Raw genomic sequence first — 19,529 nt, forward strand, 5'->3', positions numbered from 1 at the left:
TGTCCCCTAGAAAGAGCACTGCCAGGAGCAATCCTTTTCTTTTGCTAATAACTCTCTGGACACCCCCTTCTATAAAGTCTTCCATTTTGTACTACTCCTGGATGCACATCTCTATATGCTCAGTGGGGTCCTGCCTGATTCATGAAGCATTTCAGAAAGCCACTTAGATCTCCAAATTTATTTGGTTGAATTTTGTTAGTTACCAGGAGGAAAAATGTCCTCTGCCCTTTTTTTTTTTTTAATTTTTTTTTTAACGTTTATTTTATTTTTGAGACAGAGAGAGACAGAACATGAACGGGGGAGGGTCAGAGAGAGAGGGAGACACAGAATCTGAAACAGGCCCCAGGCTCTGAGCAGTCAGCACAGAGCAGTCAGCACAGAGCCCGATGCGGGGCTCGAACTCACAGACCGCGAGATCATGACCTGAGCCGAAGTCAGACGCTTAACTGACTGAGCCACCCAGGTGCCCCTCCTCTGCCCTTTAAGTTGGGCTAAGAATCTAACAGTTGCAGAAGAAAAATCAAATTTAGTTTCATACATACAGGGAACCCATGTTGTCATGGAATTCCAAAGACAGGCAACATGAGGCTCACAGGACATCCTGAGATAAGGAGAAAGGTCAGGGCTGGGGATACAAAGAGGAGGGAGACCATTGGCAAGCAGGATGTTTGGAAAACAATGTCCTGTTGTGTAGTTTAGTTTCTTAGGGAAGGAGCAATCTGTAGGCTAATGTCCCCTTCCTTCTACAGACAGATAGTTAAGAAGGGGAGAGGTAAAGAGTTTTTCCTGAATCAGCTGGGTTTTGGTTTCTTTTAACTCCAAAACAATCTTTTTGCCAAAATGGCCATTCTTGGATCAGCCTGCACTTGGCCCCTGGATCCACATTTAAAAAATTTACTCCAAAACTTGAGATTTCATCTACTTGTTTTTAACAATTTTGTGCAGATTACTTACAAAGCTTTATTAGGCATTAGACAAAGTAAGTTTTATCCTAGGCTATTATTTTATTTATTTTTTTTTGTGGCTGTAAGATCTTATAAGAGATAACTTATTTGGTTAGTAAACTCAGGTAGAATACAAGTCTGTTTATTTACTGTTGATAACTCTAAAGATGTGTTTGTGTTAATTAAACCATCAAACTTAAAGTAACTTATCAAATAATTTCTTAGATCTTTTGAACTTGAAAGTATCTGGGTTGGTCTCTACCTTTTGCAGTTTTAGAATGCCCAGTGCTTACTGTCATTTGCCTTCGAACCAGGTAAATAGAGGTCTTCACAAGGGAATTTTAGCAATGCCATCTGAATGTAGAAGCGTTTACAACACATAAAAATATGAACGTGAATGTACAGAGTCGCAGACCTTATAGCTTCTGGTGTAAAATTACTGTCATGAAATAGGTATAAAACTTACTAGTTGGGGGAGCCTGGCTGGCTCAGTTGATAGAACATGTGACTCTTGATCTCTGGGTTGTTGGTTCAAGCCCCATGTCGGGTGTAGAGATTACTTAAAAAATAAAATCTTAAAAAAACTTTTTACTTTGGATCTGTTTTTATTTTTCTGTTTGGTAGAATAAGGTTTAAAAATTAAAAATTGAAAAAAAATTATAACGAAAAAAAAAATTCCAGCAGGCTCTGATGATCAACTTTAATTTTGGTGTAAGTTTTTCTTATAGAGTTATAAAAATTTTTAAAAATATATTATCAGTTTTTAGCCAGGAAAACCAATAACATTTCTGGCAGTATTAAACAACATCATGGACCTGAAAGACATCCTCCAAAAGGGTGTAAACAGTACTACGTTGACAAGATCTAGAGCCACTCCCAAAGATAGCTGAAGAGAGAGCCCAGGCAAGTGGAAAGGCAAGCCACATTCTTAGGATGTAAAGCCAAACGGACAAGAAGGAAATAGTTATTTCTGGGAAAAAAGGATCCATAACTAATGAGACTGGACTTGGAAAGGAAGGGATAATGTGAATTTTATTTCTCAGGAGGAATTGATTTAAAAATGAAAGAAAAAGGGGCGCCTGCATGGCTCAATTGGTTAAGCATCAGACTCTTGATTTCAGCTTAGGTCATGATCTCATGGTTCGTGAGATCAAGTCTCTAGTCAGGCTCTGTGCTGCTGGCATGGACCTTGCCTGGGATTCTCTTTCTCCCTCTTTCTCTTTCCTTCCCTGGCTCTCAAGTGCAGTCTGTCTCAAAATCAATAAATAAACATTTTTAAAAAATGAAACAAACACATACAGACAAATAAATAAATAAATAAATATGAAACAAACAAACTAAAAACTCTTGGGGGCCCTGCTCAGGTTTAAGAAATGTTTTACTGTGGGCGGGGCGCCTGGGTGGCTCAGTCAGTTAAATGTCCGACTTTGGCTCAGGTCATGATCTCATGGTTCCTGGGTTCGAGGCCCATGTCAGGCTCTGAGCTGTCTGCACAGAGCCTGGAGCCTGCTTCAGATTCTGAGTCTCCCTCTCTCTGCCCCTCCCATGCTCATGCTCTGTCTCTGTCTCTCAATAATAAATAAACATTAAAAAAAAAAGAAATATTTTACTGTGGGCCTCAGTTCAGTCCTTGACCAACAATGAAAGGCCTCTCAGGAGGATCACCTGTAATCTCAGGTGGTGTCCTGTAAAAAGGTGAGTGTGTCTTCAGGTGAAAAGGCACCTGGGACAGGAAAGTAGCAGATGCAGCACTCAGGGCAAGGAGGGCTGAGGAGGTGGAGGACGTAAGTCAGTCTTACAGTCTTTGGTCTTAAGCACCTCTTGTGTTTCTAATTGTTCAGTAGCCTTTTGTAGTGAATCTTTCAATGCAGCTATTTTGGAATACTGAAGGCTTTTGGAGTCTTCTGCATATGCATTAAAATAAGTATCCCATTCTGTTTATTTAAACTGAGAACCTGACTTTCATGTATACATCTTAAGTGAATAGTTCCGTCCAACTGGAAATTCCCCATAATGGCCACTATAATTCTAGGTTATTTTTAATAAATGTTTTCATCTTTCTAGATATCTGTACCTTCTGGGACTACAGTTCTTAGACAGAAAGTAAGCAGGTGTGTGAAAAGCTAGCACACCTGACTCTAGAATTTAAGGATCCCAGTAGTTACGGCTTTGGGTTTTGTGGAGCCAAGCTAATACCTGAAAGAGAGGTGTCATGGGGTTGAGGGCTGTGTGGTGTGTCACAGGGTACCAAGTTATCGGAAAATTTTCTTGAGGCTGACAGGTGACCTGGTGTCTGTCTAACCTGTTCTATGACCACCTTCTGCCATCATGGGTGTCTCTTTGAGATGGTCAGAGCTCTAGCAGCCTTTAAATGCTCAACCCATGCCCATTGAGTTTTGTGGTTTCTTGGCTTTCAAGACCTGCTGGCAATAGCCTTTATTTACACAAAACAAGACAGGCAAATATGTACCTTCATTTATTAGCATAACTGTGTCCTGTCACTATGAAAGCCCTGTGAGCACCACCGCCCATTCCCTTGGGAACCTTGGTAAGGTTTTCCACATGGAGAATGTGGCCTGAAAGGCGGGGGGTTGGCTCAGGGCAGATCCTTTTGTCAGCTCAGTGGGGCTGCGCCTGGCACAGGTGAGGTGCAGGGCCAGTCCTGAGGGGATGGGCCACTCCCAAACCAGCTCGGCCACCACCTTTTGGTTTAGAGGTTCAGAGCTCGCAGAAAGTGCTGTCCTTGAGCCTGGCCCCATCATACACCCCACCTACTGGGCTGTGGATGGCCATGCCATGTGCCCCTGTCCACATGCCCTGGAAATGGAAATGGTTGCAGGGTGGGGAGCAGTCCTGCAAGTCTCCTGCAAATCGCACGTCCTCAGCCTTCCTCCCCAGCCCTGTGCAAACACTTGGGAGTATTTCTTCTCTATCAGGGTGGCTCTAACACCTCAGAAGAAAGGAGATAGCTTTTAAACAGTTTGGTTTAATTGGAAACTCATGTGTTTTGCTTTCCTAGGTTTTGAAACATGCATCCTTCTCTCTTCCTGGCTGCCCTTTGCTTGGGAATAGCCTTAGCTGCTGTGCAACTCAACCAGAGCTTAGATGAACTATGGTCCCAGTGGAAGGCAACACACAGGAAGCTATATGGCATGGTTGGTAACATTTAAGCTTTCCAGAGGGACCCTTGCAGAGAACAGTCTGTGCTGGTGGGAGTTCATAGCAGGGAGTATGTTTTTTGTTTTACATTGATGTAATATTTTTATTTGAGCTACTATCCATATTCTGGTCACTTGACCTAATAATAGCCTATGGTAATATTTTCATGCCTTCAATACAAAGATGCAGTCTAGAGTTAGGTATTGCATTTAGTTGTCAGAATTTTTTAGCCTCTTTTAATCCAGAATATTTCCATAGCATATCTTTGTCTTTTTTTTAATTTTTAAAATTTTTAAATATTTATTTATTTATTTATTTATATGAAACTTATTGTCAAATTGGTTTCCATACAACACGCAGCGCTCATCCCAACATGTGCCCTCCTCAATGCCCATCACCCACTTTCCCCTCCCTCCCATCCCCCATCAACCCTCAGTTTACTCTCAGGTTTTAAGAGTCTCTTATGGTTTGGCTCCCTCCCTCTCTAACTTTTTTTTCCCCCTTCCCCTCCCCCATGGTCTGTTAAGTTTCTCAGGATCCACATTAAGAGTGAAAACATATGGTATCTGTCTTTCTCCGTATGGCTTATTTCACTTAGCATAACAAGCAGAGAGTATCTTCTTGAGGCTGATCTTACCAAGGCAGTAAGCAGGGCACTGTAACTATGCACAACATGGGCATAAATCCTGCTGTGTGATTGCTGGAGAACAGCTCCCAGAAGCCCGGCCACCCCTGACTATGGTTTCTCCTCCTTTCTGTGAGCATGTCCACTTGGTGCAGTAGAGTTGGTTTTAATTTTTTTAATGTTATTTATTTTTGAGAGACAGACACAGAGCATGAATGGGGTAAGGGTAGAGAGAGAGACACACACACTCAGAATCTGAAGCAGGCTCCAGGCTCAGAGCTGTCAGTACAGAGCCCAACACAGGGCTTGAATTCACGAGTGTGAGACGATGACCTGAGCCTAAGTCAGATGCTTAATGGACTGAGCCACCTGGGTGCCCTGAGTTGGTTTTAAATAGAAATAAAGATGATTAGGGAGAGTTTAAGATGACAGAGTAGCATGGAGACCCTGAATTGTCTTATCCCTGAAATGCAGCTAGATCACCACCAAACCATTTTGAACTCCTAGGGAATTGATCTGAGGATTAGTGCAACAATCTGCATAACTTGAGCTACAGGGCTTGGCAAATCTGCGGTGTGGAGAGGTGAAGTGGGGAGAGAAAGGCTGCGGAGGGAAGGGGGCCATTTTCATGGAGAGAGAACAGAGAGAGAAAGAGAAATGGGGAGAGTATGGCCCATTGGGATCATGCACAAAAGGCACACCCCCCCTCCAAAAAAAAAAAAAAAAGTAGCTGGAGAGAAAGAGTGAAAATACTCGCAGGAGACTGAACAAGAAATCTGTTCCCCAAATCATTTACAGGGAGAAAGAAGAGGGTTTCAATACCACCAAGATTCTATAATAAGTGAAGAGCAGAGTCTGAAATTTTGGAGCTCAGTGCCTAGTGGTGTTCTGGTGAGGAAGCAGGGCGAATCCCCAGAAAGAGGCAGCAGGATCTGAGGTGTCCGTGTGCCACATGGGGAGAAGCGGTTTCCCTGCTTGGTGCGCATTTGGTAGAGGCCATAGGGCCTCCCTGCAGGCAAAGGTCCCACAGGACCCCAGAGAGCAACCACGTTTGCGGGTATTGGGATAAAGACACCAGACTGTGGCAAAACCTGGTTCCCGCTGTATGTTGTGGTTTGTCATAATCTCTGAACCTCTGCTGCTTCCCGACCGCACAAACGTTTTCTGGGGCAAACCAGCACTGGCCATTGCTCAGTGAGACCCTCCCTCAGAGAGTTGGCACGGGTCCGAACTGTGGGAGTCTCTGAAGCGTGTGGTTTTAAAACAACACCCCATCTGAGCTAAAACTCTGGAGGAAGGTGCCGCCGGGCAAGTGAACAGCTTGGACACAGACGGGTTAGAGGCGGGGAGTGGAGAAGGCCTGAGACAAAGAGGGGTGCTTGATTTTGGGTGAGTGAGAGCGCCAATTTCCAGTGCCAGACTGGAGAGCTGGGTAATCTATTTCCACTTGTACACTGATCCATCCCAGTAAACTAAGCAGCGCCACCTAGTGGAGAGCAGAACTATTACACCAAGCCTCACCCAACTGCACCTTCCAGGCTAAAGCAGCTGGACCATCCTGGGTCAGGAGGGAATCCCCCCCGAGGCTGCACCCCACACTCCAACAGACCCTGTTCTGGGGCCAGGATCAGTCTGGGGGTGGGAGAACAGACTGTCTGTGAGGCCGGTTGGAGCAAGGGCAGTGAGAACCATCCCTGACTGTGCAGATGTAGAAGTAGGCTCTCTGGGTGCACAGAACACCCACCCACACCATCCTATCAGAGTTCTTGTTGGGTTTGGTGTCAGTGTTCATGTGTCTGTGTCTCCTCAGGACACGGATCTGGGCCGGGTCCACACCCTCCTGTTCCCTGCACTTTGCTCAGGCCATGGGGGCCTCCATAAATGAGTGAGTGAACCTGTGAATAATCCTGCTTCTCCATGTAGGGCTGAGAGAGGATAGTGGGAAGGTTACGGGGTCCTCCGGCCCCATACAGCTTCGTGTATGTACTTCCTGATGCCCCTTCTCAGCATCTGGTGCCATCACGGTGTCATGAGGGAACAGGACCCCTCCACACAGAGGGACAGGGGCCCCTGGGCCACGCTGACAGGCTGACTCTGGTTCCCTTTTAAATTGACGGCTTCACGGGAATTACTCCACCCCATTTCTTGTGCACCAAAATACCATGGACGCGGGCACATCCCTGGTGACAGAGAGCATGCTGGTTGTTGCCAGAGCCCGGGCAGGGACAGGGGGTGACTTGTTATAGCTACGGAGCTTCCTTAGGGGATGGAAATGCTCTGGAACCCAGAGCAGTGCTGGTTGTACACACTGTACATGTAGTAAAGTCACAGAGTTTCAGTCCCTCTGAAATGGCTAAAATGGTCAGTTATCTGTTGTGTGCACTTTACATGAATTGTTTTTAGATGCAATGGGACAGAATCAGACATGGGTAGCATCGCTGACCAGGGTACCACTTTCAGGTGTAAAATAAGTAAGTCCCAGGAGGTAATGCACAGGATGGAACCACAGTTCATTACACTCTATGGCATATTTGAAAGTCCCTAAGGGAGTAGCTCTTAAAAGTTCTTATCACAAAAAGCACAGACCAGGCAGGAATTCTGAACCTGGGGCAAAATTTAAAATCTGCTCAGGGCCTTGCCTTTTTCTGTGAGTAACACACCTTCTGTCACCTGTGTTCAGGATACGCACTGAGGACCTTTCCTCCAGTAGCTGTGACCCTCCCTAACATCCAGGGTGGAATCAAAAGCAGCTGTTGGGCCCCTCGAGGTCTGGGAAAACCACCCTGGTAGGATCCCTAAGTGTGGGCTGCTGAGAAACTTCAGAAGACGAGGGCCCAGACTCTCCTCCACCAGCTCCGCAAGGTTCCTGCCCTCACCCTGGCCCTGCAAGACAGCACATAGGCGCCTCCTCCCCGGATCCTGTCTCTCCACTCCGTGCTTGCTTTGTGCTGTCTCTTGTCACAGTCTAGGAGGAGTGCTGGCTTTGCATTGGTTGCTTGGCTCGTGTCTCCTAGTGCCTTGGTGGCCTTAGGTGTGGCCAGCCTGGCTGTGGGCCCTGTGTCCACCCCCTTCCTGGCCTGCACATGCAGATGTCCCAGCAATAGCAAGGACAGGCCTCACTGAAATAATGGTCACAGAAAACAAAAGTCCACATCACAAATGTGTAAACTGAACATGGCATCGTGTTCTATTGGGAGGACAGGTGGGACCCAGCCCTTGAAGACACAGTGAGCTTGGACGAACACAGCTTCCAGATTGCACAGATCCAGCATTGGCCCCAGGATGGGTCCTCGCCTTAGGCTTTCTTCTTGGAATGCTGGGCACTGCCAGTGACTTGAGAGCAGAGGGCAGCACAATTGGGTTCCTACGGAATCCTGTTCCTGTGCATCTCAAAGTTGGTGATGTTGGAATGAATGCTCCGTAATGTGGCTTAATGTTGGGATTGCACACTCACTCACATGGAGCTTTGTTGGGATTTTATTTCTCCAGATCCCCCCAAGTGAGGAAATTACCTTTGGGAAAATAAGAATATAGCTTATCATTGATTTTCCATAACAGTTTCAATTTTGTACCTCAAATTCACTTGTGTACATGATAGCACACAGTGATAGCCACATATCTGTAGCCACATCAAAAACAATGGTATTATACATGGTGTTTCTATGTGACCCCTCTCTCCATGAGGAAGGACATCTGAGTTGAATTTGCCGGGAACGGGGGACAGTTTACTGAGGTTAACATGCCCTTTCCACTTATTTTTTGTGAACACAGGAGAAGAATTGGTACTTTGGGAAGAAATAATACCAAAGTGGATTGATGTCTACAATGTTGCTCATACATATTGCTACTACTTTCTGAGCACCAAGTGTGTGCAGAGCACTGGACAAAATACAGTACATGTGACACCTCATAGATGTCCACACAAGAGCCTACAGGGTATCTCTCCACAATTTCACTGAAGCCTGGAGGGACCAAGCGGGCTGCCCTTGCAACACAGCTGGCAGTTCATGAAGCATCTGGTTCTTTTGCCAGTGCCTAGTGATGACTTCAGCATAAAGGCAATCTCATACACGCATTTTTCATTTTCTTCTGTAGTTTTGATTTGATTTATAAATGTAGGATGGGTTACACCCTCTCTGAGGGCAGCAGTTTTCCTGATTTAATGATTAGGCTCAGACTCTGAATATGGACCAGGCCAGTGCTTCTAGTTGTAGGTCAAGTTCCCTCACAATTCCTGCTGTTGCCCCTAGAGGGAGCCAGCTCCCTGCTGTGGGGTTAAATTTACTCCAGTCTGAACCACAAGGGAGGCAGGAAAGGATGAGAACTTGTGTGCCTGAGTGAGAGACAGAGAGAGAGAGAGAGACAAAGAAATCTATTTAGATCTGTTACCTGGAAATTGCATAGGTCCTCATAGATAATGAAGATTATGCCCCAGAAGCCCAGGAGTTACCCTGAACCAGCCACACATCAAGTGACACATGGTTCCTGGGGAGGGAGAAGTGTTATTTGCTACTCACCACTCACCCCTCAGAAGTCGTGTCTCCATTCATCTTCCTTCTCACCGATTTTCCCTAACTTGAAGAATCTGCAAGTAGATTCTTGATTAAATGCAGCTCAGGGTGGCGGGATTATCTACAAGTGTCAACGTGTGCGGCAGCATCCTTCAGCCACTGCTTAAGGAGACTTGGGACTTGGGGCCCAGTGACAGAAGATTCTGTCAGGAGGATGTGCCCTTTGGACCCAGAAGCTGCCCCAGCTGCAATCAGCACAGCAATGCAGCGGGTCTCCCAGGGAGGCTGCTGACCTGGTCCAGGTGCCACACACGTGTCATCTCACCGGATTCTCTGGACTTGGTGAGCTTGTGTGATAAACCCCCTTTGGGGAGAAGTAACCTGGGGCTCAGAGACATAATGTGCCTGTGACAAAGGCAGAGGCTGAAACCCAGGGTCTGGCAGTGCTGTGTACATGGGTGAGGGAGGGAGGAGGAAAACTGGATTTGCTTCCAATATTCACACTTGAAGAGATGTCACTGGACAAGTGGGTATTTGGGCTTCTTGCAGAGGGCTGCTGCCCTCTGTCCCCAGAGAGGAGCACAAGGGAAGGTCTTCTGCCCAGCTTGCAAAGGGGCTTCTCCATCAGGCCACTAGGGGCCAGCAGTTAGCAAAAATTAATGTTTTCCCTCTGTAATTTTAATGTCTCCACATGAAATCATTATTGTTGTAATACTGTGTACAAGTCTGTCCTAATCTTTTATCCTCCCGACAAAAAATTCCTGCAGGAGGTGCCAGAATGCCTTTCATTTGGCAAATCTGGTCTGCTCCTAGGAAGCCGGAGGCCGTGGTGCCACTGAGACATTCCATCCCTGATGGTGCTTGTCCAGGACACAGGTTTGACGGCACGGGGAGTGGACAGACCCCTTCTTGGGAAACCCGAGAGCCTTCGCCACTTGGACTAAGAGTCTGCAGAGAAGCACACTGCGACGGGGCCCACGTTGCCACTGAGGGTTGCGTCATTTCTTCTTTACATTTCTATTGGCCAAGTGTCCTACTTGTATAATCAGAGAGACCTATTCACTTAAGAGTAACTCTTCCTGCTTTTCTCCTTCCTGCCTTGAATTTTCCCATTGGGCTTATCCTCAGTCTGAAATCTTTGCTCTTATGCAAGGGCTCATTTTGTGTTTGGCTCACCGACTGTGAAAGCCAGGCAGCCGGGGGAAATGGTCAATTCTTCAGGACTTTGCAATGTGTGTTACTATTCCCTGCAAACCTAAGGTGTTACCTACAGCTGTATCTCAGCTCCCTGGGTCCCTCCCCCAGTGCACTTATGGGGAACCGCCTCTCACCGCCCAAGTCCCAGCCCTGAGGCAGACAGACTAGCTCTGCCCTCAAGACAATGGAGGAGAGACAGGCAGGCGCGCTAGTAATGGGACCGTGGGTCCATGGGCACCACTCCTGGGCCCCCAGGCTCTAGGTACAGACGCAAGGGACCCAAATCGTGTTTCCAGCTAACCTCACAGGTCTCACCATAAATGTTCATGCGATATTTCAAAATTGATCCATTATTTCCATTTACTAACAGACGTGGACTTGAAAAGTGGATCGTTAATATCCCTCCCATAACGGAAAAGCACTACTGCTGCCATTGATAGAAATATTGCGCGAACAGCCAACCACGGGGCTGACATCTGGTACGTGCAGTTGCTCGGTCCTGCTTTCTCAACAGGGGAGATTAGCCGGGATGGACTTCAGACCACAAACCGAGACCTGCCCCTAGAGCGACCGAAAGCCCTGGAGGGGATTCTATAAAGGAAGACCTTTCTCACTGGGACGCTCAGCGGCACTGAACACCACGGACAGCTCCTGTGGACACTTATTGTTGCCTTTGACAAAAGACGGAAATCGGACCTGAGTGGTAGTGCTTGATCCACATCAGTCAGAGTCCTGGTGGGGACATTAATGAAAGGCAGAGTCATGGGCAAAATTCACAGGAAGACCCAAGAGACAGTGAAGCATCTGGAGGCTGGGACAGAAGGAAGCCATTACCTCCCCTGGGGCAGAAAGACACAGGGATAAATCCTTTCCTGGGGAAGCTGGAGCCCAGGGGTGAAGCCGCTCAAGAATTTAGAGTCACAGACACACAGCTGGAGTCAGAAAAGCAGCACTGAGTGATGGGGGAGGAAACACGTGAGCCTAATCTCTCCCCAGCCCGTGCAGTGCCCCCCATTAGCCGACCCTAAGTAGAAGCCCAATGACAGGCAAGCCTGGGAGAGGCCGTCCATGGGGTCCACCTTTTGGGGTGTCCCTTCCTTAGGAGAGTGGATGCTCTTTTCTCATGGCAACATTCTCCTGAATGGCGATGGCTCTCTCTCTTGTTTCAAAGAGACCCTCACATACAGGGATGTGGCACCACACTGCCCGAACCCAGAAGTCAGGGTTGTCTCTGTCTTTCTCTGTGTGCAGAGCTCCACAGAAGGTTCTCACTGGCCCAGCGTGGGTTCTGGAGCGGGCCTGCATAAACATTAAGGGGTGGGGAGATGGAGTTCCCTGGTGGCTTGGCCCCAGGGCCCCATGGCCCCAGGGCCCTGGGGCGGTGCTGGGAAAGGAGACATCCTCCTCACTAGGAGAGTTCTGTTAACAGGGAAGGGGCCAGAAGAGCTCTGGACAAAGAAAAGCAAAGGATGGCAAGAGTCTGTCTACTTTTCTCAGATGCAGGTGCCAGGACTGGCACGTGTTCATCAGAATGTGGGGCTGCCTAGGCTCCGGGAATGTGAAAGTAAAACAACGAGGCATATAACCCAAACCTGAATGGCTTAAGGACCACTGCGCTCACTGCCCCATCCTGGGAAAGGCCTCGGGGGACAGGCCACGGGGGCTTTCAGGGTGTTCTGTTCCTGAAATCAGGTGAGGTGGGAACTGTCTGGTGAAGTCCCACCATGGGTAGCTGGCTCCACCCCCTGCAGGAGGAAGAAACCAGAACATGGCTCAGCCCCTGCAGCCAAATGAGACTCATCAACATCCAGAGTCCACGGGGCTGTCACTAAGCCTGGATGGCGTGACCCTGGGAGAGCCCCTCCAACACCAAGAGCAGGCCTGGCTGTACCTGCGCAAGCAGCCACTAGATAGCAGGCAGGCTGTAAAACCTGAGGGAGGTTGGGAGACCTGAGGCTGAAAATGACTGCCTTTGTAAGGAGTAAAAGATTTCCAGGTTTGCAAGATGAGAAACGTTCTGGAGATGGCTGGTGCTGAGGGAGCACAGGACTGGCTGCCTCTGCACCCCGCAGGTAAATGTGCTAAAACGACCAATTTTGAGTTTTGTTTCTCTTACCACAATTTCTTAAAAACAAAGTAAAAAGATCCATCAAGCTGAAAGTTAAAAATAACCAGGTAAGAGAAAAGCTTGCAGAGGAGTGTGCAAAATTGCCCACTGTGTTTAGAGTATGCAGAGAAGCTGGGCTCCCAAAAGGGCTGAGATAGAAAACATGATCCAATGCACTTTGCAAGAATTTGAGATTTGTTACTTTAGGGAAACATCTAAAGTGGTATCAGAGGAGGAAGAATTAAAAATTTTGTTAGACTTTTTTCTCTTTTGTTTTTCCATTTTGCCCCCAGTTTGAATCATAGTCTTGTCCAGACTTTTGATTCTTGAGGACTTAATTGAACCAAACTGTTTATTAGGTGGGCAGTTATCAGATTCGTTGTCTAGAGACCATGGCTGAGCAGCTATGGTGAGTGCCAGCCCCAGGCTCACAAGAAGGCACAGCGTCAGGTTCACCCGTGTGCCTGCTCATCCAGGGAGGTCACCAGGGTCAAGTCAACAGTGCCTGAAAAATTGTTTCTGGGTGTTATTTCCAGGGATTGGAGCTGTATTTTGGGTGGCCACCTGAGAGTAAGATCAGACTTCATCTTTGCAACCAAAGGTCATGTGTTGCTGACAGGCTGGGGCCTCAGCCCCCTCAAGCCTGGAACTCAGTAGCTTCCAGACACAGGCCAGGACAGGGGTGGGAGCGCAGGTCCCCACTGAACACCCTGGAGGAGGGAGGGTCAGGGAGGAGACCCTGGAAGGGGATTTTAAGGAGATTCCATGGGCACCTCTGGAAATGTGTGTGACCGGAGCGAGAAATGACTCAGGAAAATGCTGCTAATCTTCTAGAACCCCATCCTCAGATGCTTGCTGGTTGTGACTATTGCTCACAGGGCCAAGTCTTTGCTCCTAAAGAATGAAGAAGAGTGTGGGCATGGGGAGGAGGGGCAGGAAAGAAGTTGCACAAGGTTCTACAGCAGAGTTACCCCCGAGATGGGACTCTGATGTGCCCTCCCTCTTGGGGCTGATGTTTGGTGAGGAGGCCTGGCCGGGTGCCAGATGCTATGACTCTACCCTGCGGGGCTCCTGTCAGGGGCACAGAGAGGAGACTGAGGCCAGCTCTGGGGAGGATGATGTGCCTTGTCCCCCTGAAATCATGGAATTTACAACTAAAGAGACTTTCAGAGGGTTTGATTAAGCCATTCTCTCTGTGACCTGAAACAAAGGGTTTAAGATTTTAAATAGAATTTTATATTTAATTATTATAATTCAGAATAATTGTCAGGCTGTCTGCCCACACTTGGGGGCCATTTATTCTCCTGAGCTAAGTATTTAAAGTATAATATTGTGTATGAGGACAGTGTATCTATCTATAAAGTCTGGCTTATTATTGAAAGTATTATTGAAAGTGTGTGTGTTATGAGTGTATGTATATATTGGATACTGTGAATGTGCATATGCATACGTGCGCATGTGTATGTGTGTGCATATGTATATATGTGAACGAATGAATGAATGTAGGTAACTATATTGTGCCTATGTGTAAGTGTATGTGTGTATATATATGTATATATACATATATATACACACATACATGTGTATATATACATATATATGTAAGTTTGTGTTATTATGTGTGTAAAGGAATTTCTGGCCCTAAAAACTTGATCTCCTGGGCAAGAGCCTTGAGACTCATTGATTTTTCCATGAGTGTCCATTTCCCACATTCCAGGGACTGAAAGAGCATGCTGAGAACTTTTCCTAGAAAAATATGTATTAATGAACTTTTGCCATACCTTGTAATATTTTTTTGCAACATTGTTTTATTAAATATAACAGATTTTATATCACGTTTTCGCATGGATGGAAAGAAAATTCAATCTTCCTACCATCATGAGAAACAAAAATGTTGGTCAATATTATAGTTGTTAGTAGTTTAGAAAACCTTCAGCTTCAAAACTCATTATGGATGCAGTTTTAAGAGTTTTTTTCCAAATCTGGAAAACCTCTATCAAGTTAGATATTTTTTGTTGAAACATAAGCTTTAGAATCTTTAGACATGTGGAGTTTTCTCATTTGCTGACTCATTTGAATGTTCGTTGAATTGCAACAATATTAGCCAGTCTCTGGGGGTCTGCATCCTTCTCAGTCTGGTCTGAGGGGCTGAATTCTTCTGTGGGCTCCCCTCACTGGGGACACAGCCTCACTAGCACTCTGGGCTTTTCTCCCTGTGAGGCTCCCTGCCACCTGGCCCAGGTCCCCACTTCTCCAGCCTTCTCACATCTCTGCGCCTGGGAGCCTGCTGTCCAGCTGGGGCCCTGCCTGGCCTCCCATTGGGAAAGGACTGGGGGAACTTATCAGTCAACAAGGACTGTACATAGCAAGGATGCCACAAAAGACCCATCATGTAGAGAACACCCAACTCCAGGGCCAACATGCAAAACTGGTTATCTTGTAGAATGTTCTGATTTGTGGCCTTATCTGATTGTTTCTCCTGGTGACATCTAACTTATGCCCCATAAACTGGACAAACGTGGACTTCCAACATGGTTCGCTTCCATTTATCATTTTGGCAAAATGCTATTCTGAAAATAAATAAGAATAAGCTTTACTACCTCTGTTCCCAAAGTAGTTTGAGACTGTTTTTAACATAGATGAGCTTTTCATTTGTTGACTCCAGAACCTGAGCAGCCCTACTGTGTGCTGGAGGTTCCCACACTGTGTGAATTTCATGAAGAACATGGAGACTGACACTCTGTTACACAGAGTAAGACCACTTAGAAACAGCAACAGCTTCCCAGCGCAATCACCAGTCATGGTAAAATAGTTTTAAAACATTGTATTGGCTATCAAGAGAAACAGAAAGAAAGAAAACAAGCATTTAAAAGAAAGAAATCTGAAATCTAGGAGAGTCAGAGCCTCAGAACTGTGGACAGTTTTTCTTTGTTCTTTTTTTAAAATTTTTAACATTTATTTATTTTTTGAGAGACAGAGTGCGAGCAGGGGAGGGGCAGAGAGAGAGGGAGACACAGAATCTGAAGCAGGCTCCAGGATCTGAGCTGTCAGATCCAGGATCTGAGCTGTCAGCTCAGCTTGTGGCTCAAACTCACAAACTGCGAGATCATGACCTGAGCAGAAGTCACATGCTTAACTGACTGAACCACCCAGCTGCCCCTGGACATTTTTTAATTGAATAACTTAATCTTAGAACAAAAGCATCCTATGGTCCTATTTCTTCTCCATTTCACAAGACTAGTGACCACATTGTGGTGGGCAGTGTGGCTTTCAGGTTTATTGCTGTTTTGCTTGTCTAGAAGCATTTGTTCTGTGCTGTGCATAGAAATGCAGGGAAAGCCCCACAGACCCTGCCCATGAAATATTTCGTAGCCACATGGATCCCGTCCCCTGACACTGTAAAACTCATCCTTTGTTCCGCAGGCAGGGCCTCCCTTTGGGAAGACCAGTGATTCTGGCTGCACTTGAAATGTGCTCACAGATCCCAGAGTTAGTAGGAAACCTAAGACAACTAGTTATGGTGCTGCTTGTGGATTCCTTTGTCTCTTGAAGATGTGCACAGTGGAAGACAAGGTGATTGTGAATAGGAGGTCCTCAGTGCCACCCAGCTTCTCCTGAGCGTCTGGCATTTGGAAGGACAGTGCATCTATCTATAAAGCCTGGCTTATTATTGAAAGCCAGGAGCTCAAAACTCTGGTTTTGCAAGTTAAATCCTGAACATTTGACTTTTATTTTCATATCTCCTTTACTACACTTCCCAAGGCAATGGATGCTTCTGGTAAATCAAGGGCGTATTGCATATATGAATGTGAATCAAAAATGAACATAAGCCTTCCAAAAATATTATCCCCATCACAGTCGAAATTGAGTGGCTGAGAGGAGAGAGGAGAGGGGTGTTAGGGTTTCATGGGGACAGAGTTCAATGTGAGATGAGGAACATTCTGGAGATGGATAGTGGTAAGGGTTGCAACAGTGTGACTGCACTAAATGAAAACGGTTGAAAGGGTCAATTTTGTTGTGCATATTTCACCACAGTAAAAAGCAATTCACCTTGCTTCCCAGTCAGCAGGCGAGCGTGGGAAGCTGTCTCACTCTGTCTTGGAAAAAGAGCAAGGAACACATTAGGTAAGATGGTGGTCTGTGGTCTCAGGAGGACAGTGCTGACCTCCTGGGGTCCAGCTCCCTGGTGCTGTCCTATGAGTGTGACCAACCAGCAGGGATCTTCTGCTGTCCACCTGTCTAGATCATGAGCTCTGAGCAAGCAGGGGTGCAGCAGGCTGTGCATCTTCCCTGCAACAGCATACTTCCTGTCCAGTCCCTGCAAATGCTTGTGTGCTGTGTAGACTGCTACAATGTGCCTGGAGGAGGGGGCCGTGGGGCCCACATTTCACATGCATTCAACCCAAGCCCTGTGTGGTTGGGGCGGGATCTCCTCCTGTACAGGTGATTGTTGGCACCAAGCCTGACCTTTCTAGTAACACCCATTGGCACAGTCCATGTTGGATTGTTGCCCAGACTGCTTGGGTTCCTCTGATTCAAGTGCCCCACTGCATGGGGCAGTGACCTTAGAACAGTTCCCCTCTGCAACAGGAATCAACATAAGTCAGGTGGAGGAGACTGGGGCTTGGGGAACGAGTTCCCAGCCAGGACGCAGAACCCACACCTGAGCACACATGGCTGAAAAATGTTTTTCTGTGCTTTTAAGATCTCTGGTCTAACGTGAGATTAAACTGACATAAGGCAAATTCATCAGAGGAAGCATCCAAGTGTATTAAATTTTTTTATTGACATGGGGGCCTTCACAATCGAATTAAATACCCCAAGGGGTGACCACAGCTGGAAGCTTCTATAACTTTAGAGGAAGTCTTGATAAATTTGTAAAGAAATGACAAGACAAAGCACAGTAAGTTGTGGGGAGTGACAAGGAGATACTTTGGGGGGCAGGGGACAAAACTAGTGGAAGAACAGGATTATTTAGGAATTGTGTTTGCATAGATGTGTTAGGTGTTGACTCCCAGCCTCCATTGGTCAGGATGCTCTCTTGCTGGATCCTTTCTCAGGAGAGAACACCTTTCTCAGGGAAATTTTATGACCTGCTTCTGGAAAGGGGATGTTAGAGAGCCCTTCCTGCATCTGCTGCTTCTCAAGTGCCTGCAGCTCAAAACAACCAATATGCCACAGTTGCTTACTTTGGGGGAGTGTGTCCCAAACCCCTGCAGCCTCAGTGAATAGTAGAATGTCTTAGGAACAAAACTGAGGTTTCTGCGGAAGAAGGAATGCTGCATCTAGACTGTGACACAGTGTGTGTGTGTGTGTGTGTGTGTGTGTGCGTGTGTGTGTTTACGTGGGGTGGAGGGCTTAAACTCTGTTCTGTTTCTCTGGGGACCTCAGACTGATACACAGACCCATCATATAGACCCACCCACCATCTCCTAGCATATCTTTCTCATGCCTTTTTCCCTTCTTTGCAATTATTATTATTATTATTATTATTATAGAAAGTGGTTAGTTTCATTACAGGAAGTGAATAGAGAGTCAAGACGGTGTTAATTGTCATCAGGATAGGTGGAAGCAAAAGGCCTTACTTAGCATGGCATCAATATATTTCTTTTCACGTTCGTCTATTGTGATGTCCCTTGAACCAGGTAAGGGATTTATTTCCAAGCTCATAAGAGCTGGAGTGGGTTTCTAAGTAATTCCCAACTTTCTCAAACCACTGAAGAGCTTTCCACAGTCAACCGTCTCCCTACTGCTGGACACTTCAATCCTTCCCATCTTTTTGCTCTTACAGACAATATGTAACTTTAGAAAGGCTCATCTAGGTTTCCCTGCTGACCCCCAGGTCAGAGGGCCTGCTTATCTAAACTTCTCAACGTCCACAGTGCTGCCACGTTGCTGTCCCGTGGCCATCCTGTGATCTGTCTCTCCAGCAGGCAGAAGAGGGCCGTGTCCCAGCACCTGAGGACATCTGAAAGGATCAGTCGCTGCTGTTTATTGTGCATCTGCTAAGTGAGAACGGATGGGCCATGTTCTTCTCATTTCCTGATCCTCAGGGAGGCTCACCGTCTCCCATGGCTTCATCTACTATTTGTATTTTCTCTTCACAAACTGTAGTCTTATATCCTTAGTTTATCTCTCTGAAGTGATTTATCTTTTCCCTCTTAATAGGTATGATCTTTGATGTGCACTTTGTGTTACATGTTACAAACATTTTTCTCCTGTGCTGTGGAGTGTCTTTTAACTTTGTTCGTGGGGTGTAATTCCCATCTTGACGTAATCACATCTATCTTTTCTTTACACTTTGTGCTTAGTGTCTTTGGTCCCGTGTAAGGTCATAAATACATTTTCTTTTATGTTTTTAATACTTTCATACTTTTGTTTTTTTATGTTGAATTCTGGAATCCATCAGTAATACGTTTTGTGGATCTGCTTCTAATTTTTCCCAGATGACTAGCTATTTATTGACCATTCTCTTCCCACTGATTTGAAATAGCATGTTTCTTTTTATTTTTAAAAAGCATCTATTCAAATAATCATATGGCTTTTCTCCTTTTGATGTGTTAATCGCTCAGCCTTCTAGTCGCTGAAGCCTATTTTCCCAGAGTCCAATGCAACCCAGTGAATGCTCCCACGTTCCCCAAGTAGGGCCAGAGCTGTACAGAGTACTTTAGGGGATGCTAGAAAATGGAAAGCACACCTGGATTCCCCCTGAGACAGGCCCAAGCATGTAACCTTCCAGTGGAAAGGCAATCAGGAAAGAATGAGAAACAGAAGAAAGGGGTTCTCAGGTCACAGGCTAGAGATCCCAATAGTTCCTCTGTCCCCTGCCTATGGAATGATGGTCACCCGGGTGCCATTCCACCAGTGGCTTTGAATCTTTGATATGTAGCCTCTGAGAATGAGGGGAGTCCCAAGCTCCTCCCAGCTCTCTGTTCTCAGATTTGACATGCAGGGACACAGATCACTAAATCATCACTAAATATATC

General features: G+C 46.3%; 1 protein-coding gene; it reads left to right on the forward strand.

Annotated features, from left to right (window-relative positions):
* The window catches only part of LOC131491960 (procathepsin L-like), a 76,811-nt gene that overhangs the window by 52,751 nt on the left and 4,531 nt on the right, over window positions 1-19,529 (forward strand).

The sequence above is a fragment of the Neofelis nebulosa genome, chromosome 12 (assembly GCF_028018385.1).
Source record: "Neofelis nebulosa isolate mNeoNeb1 chromosome 12, mNeoNeb1.pri, whole genome shotgun sequence".
In the NCBI taxonomy this organism is placed as follows: Eukaryota; Metazoa; Chordata; class Mammalia; order Carnivora; family Felidae; genus Neofelis; species Neofelis nebulosa.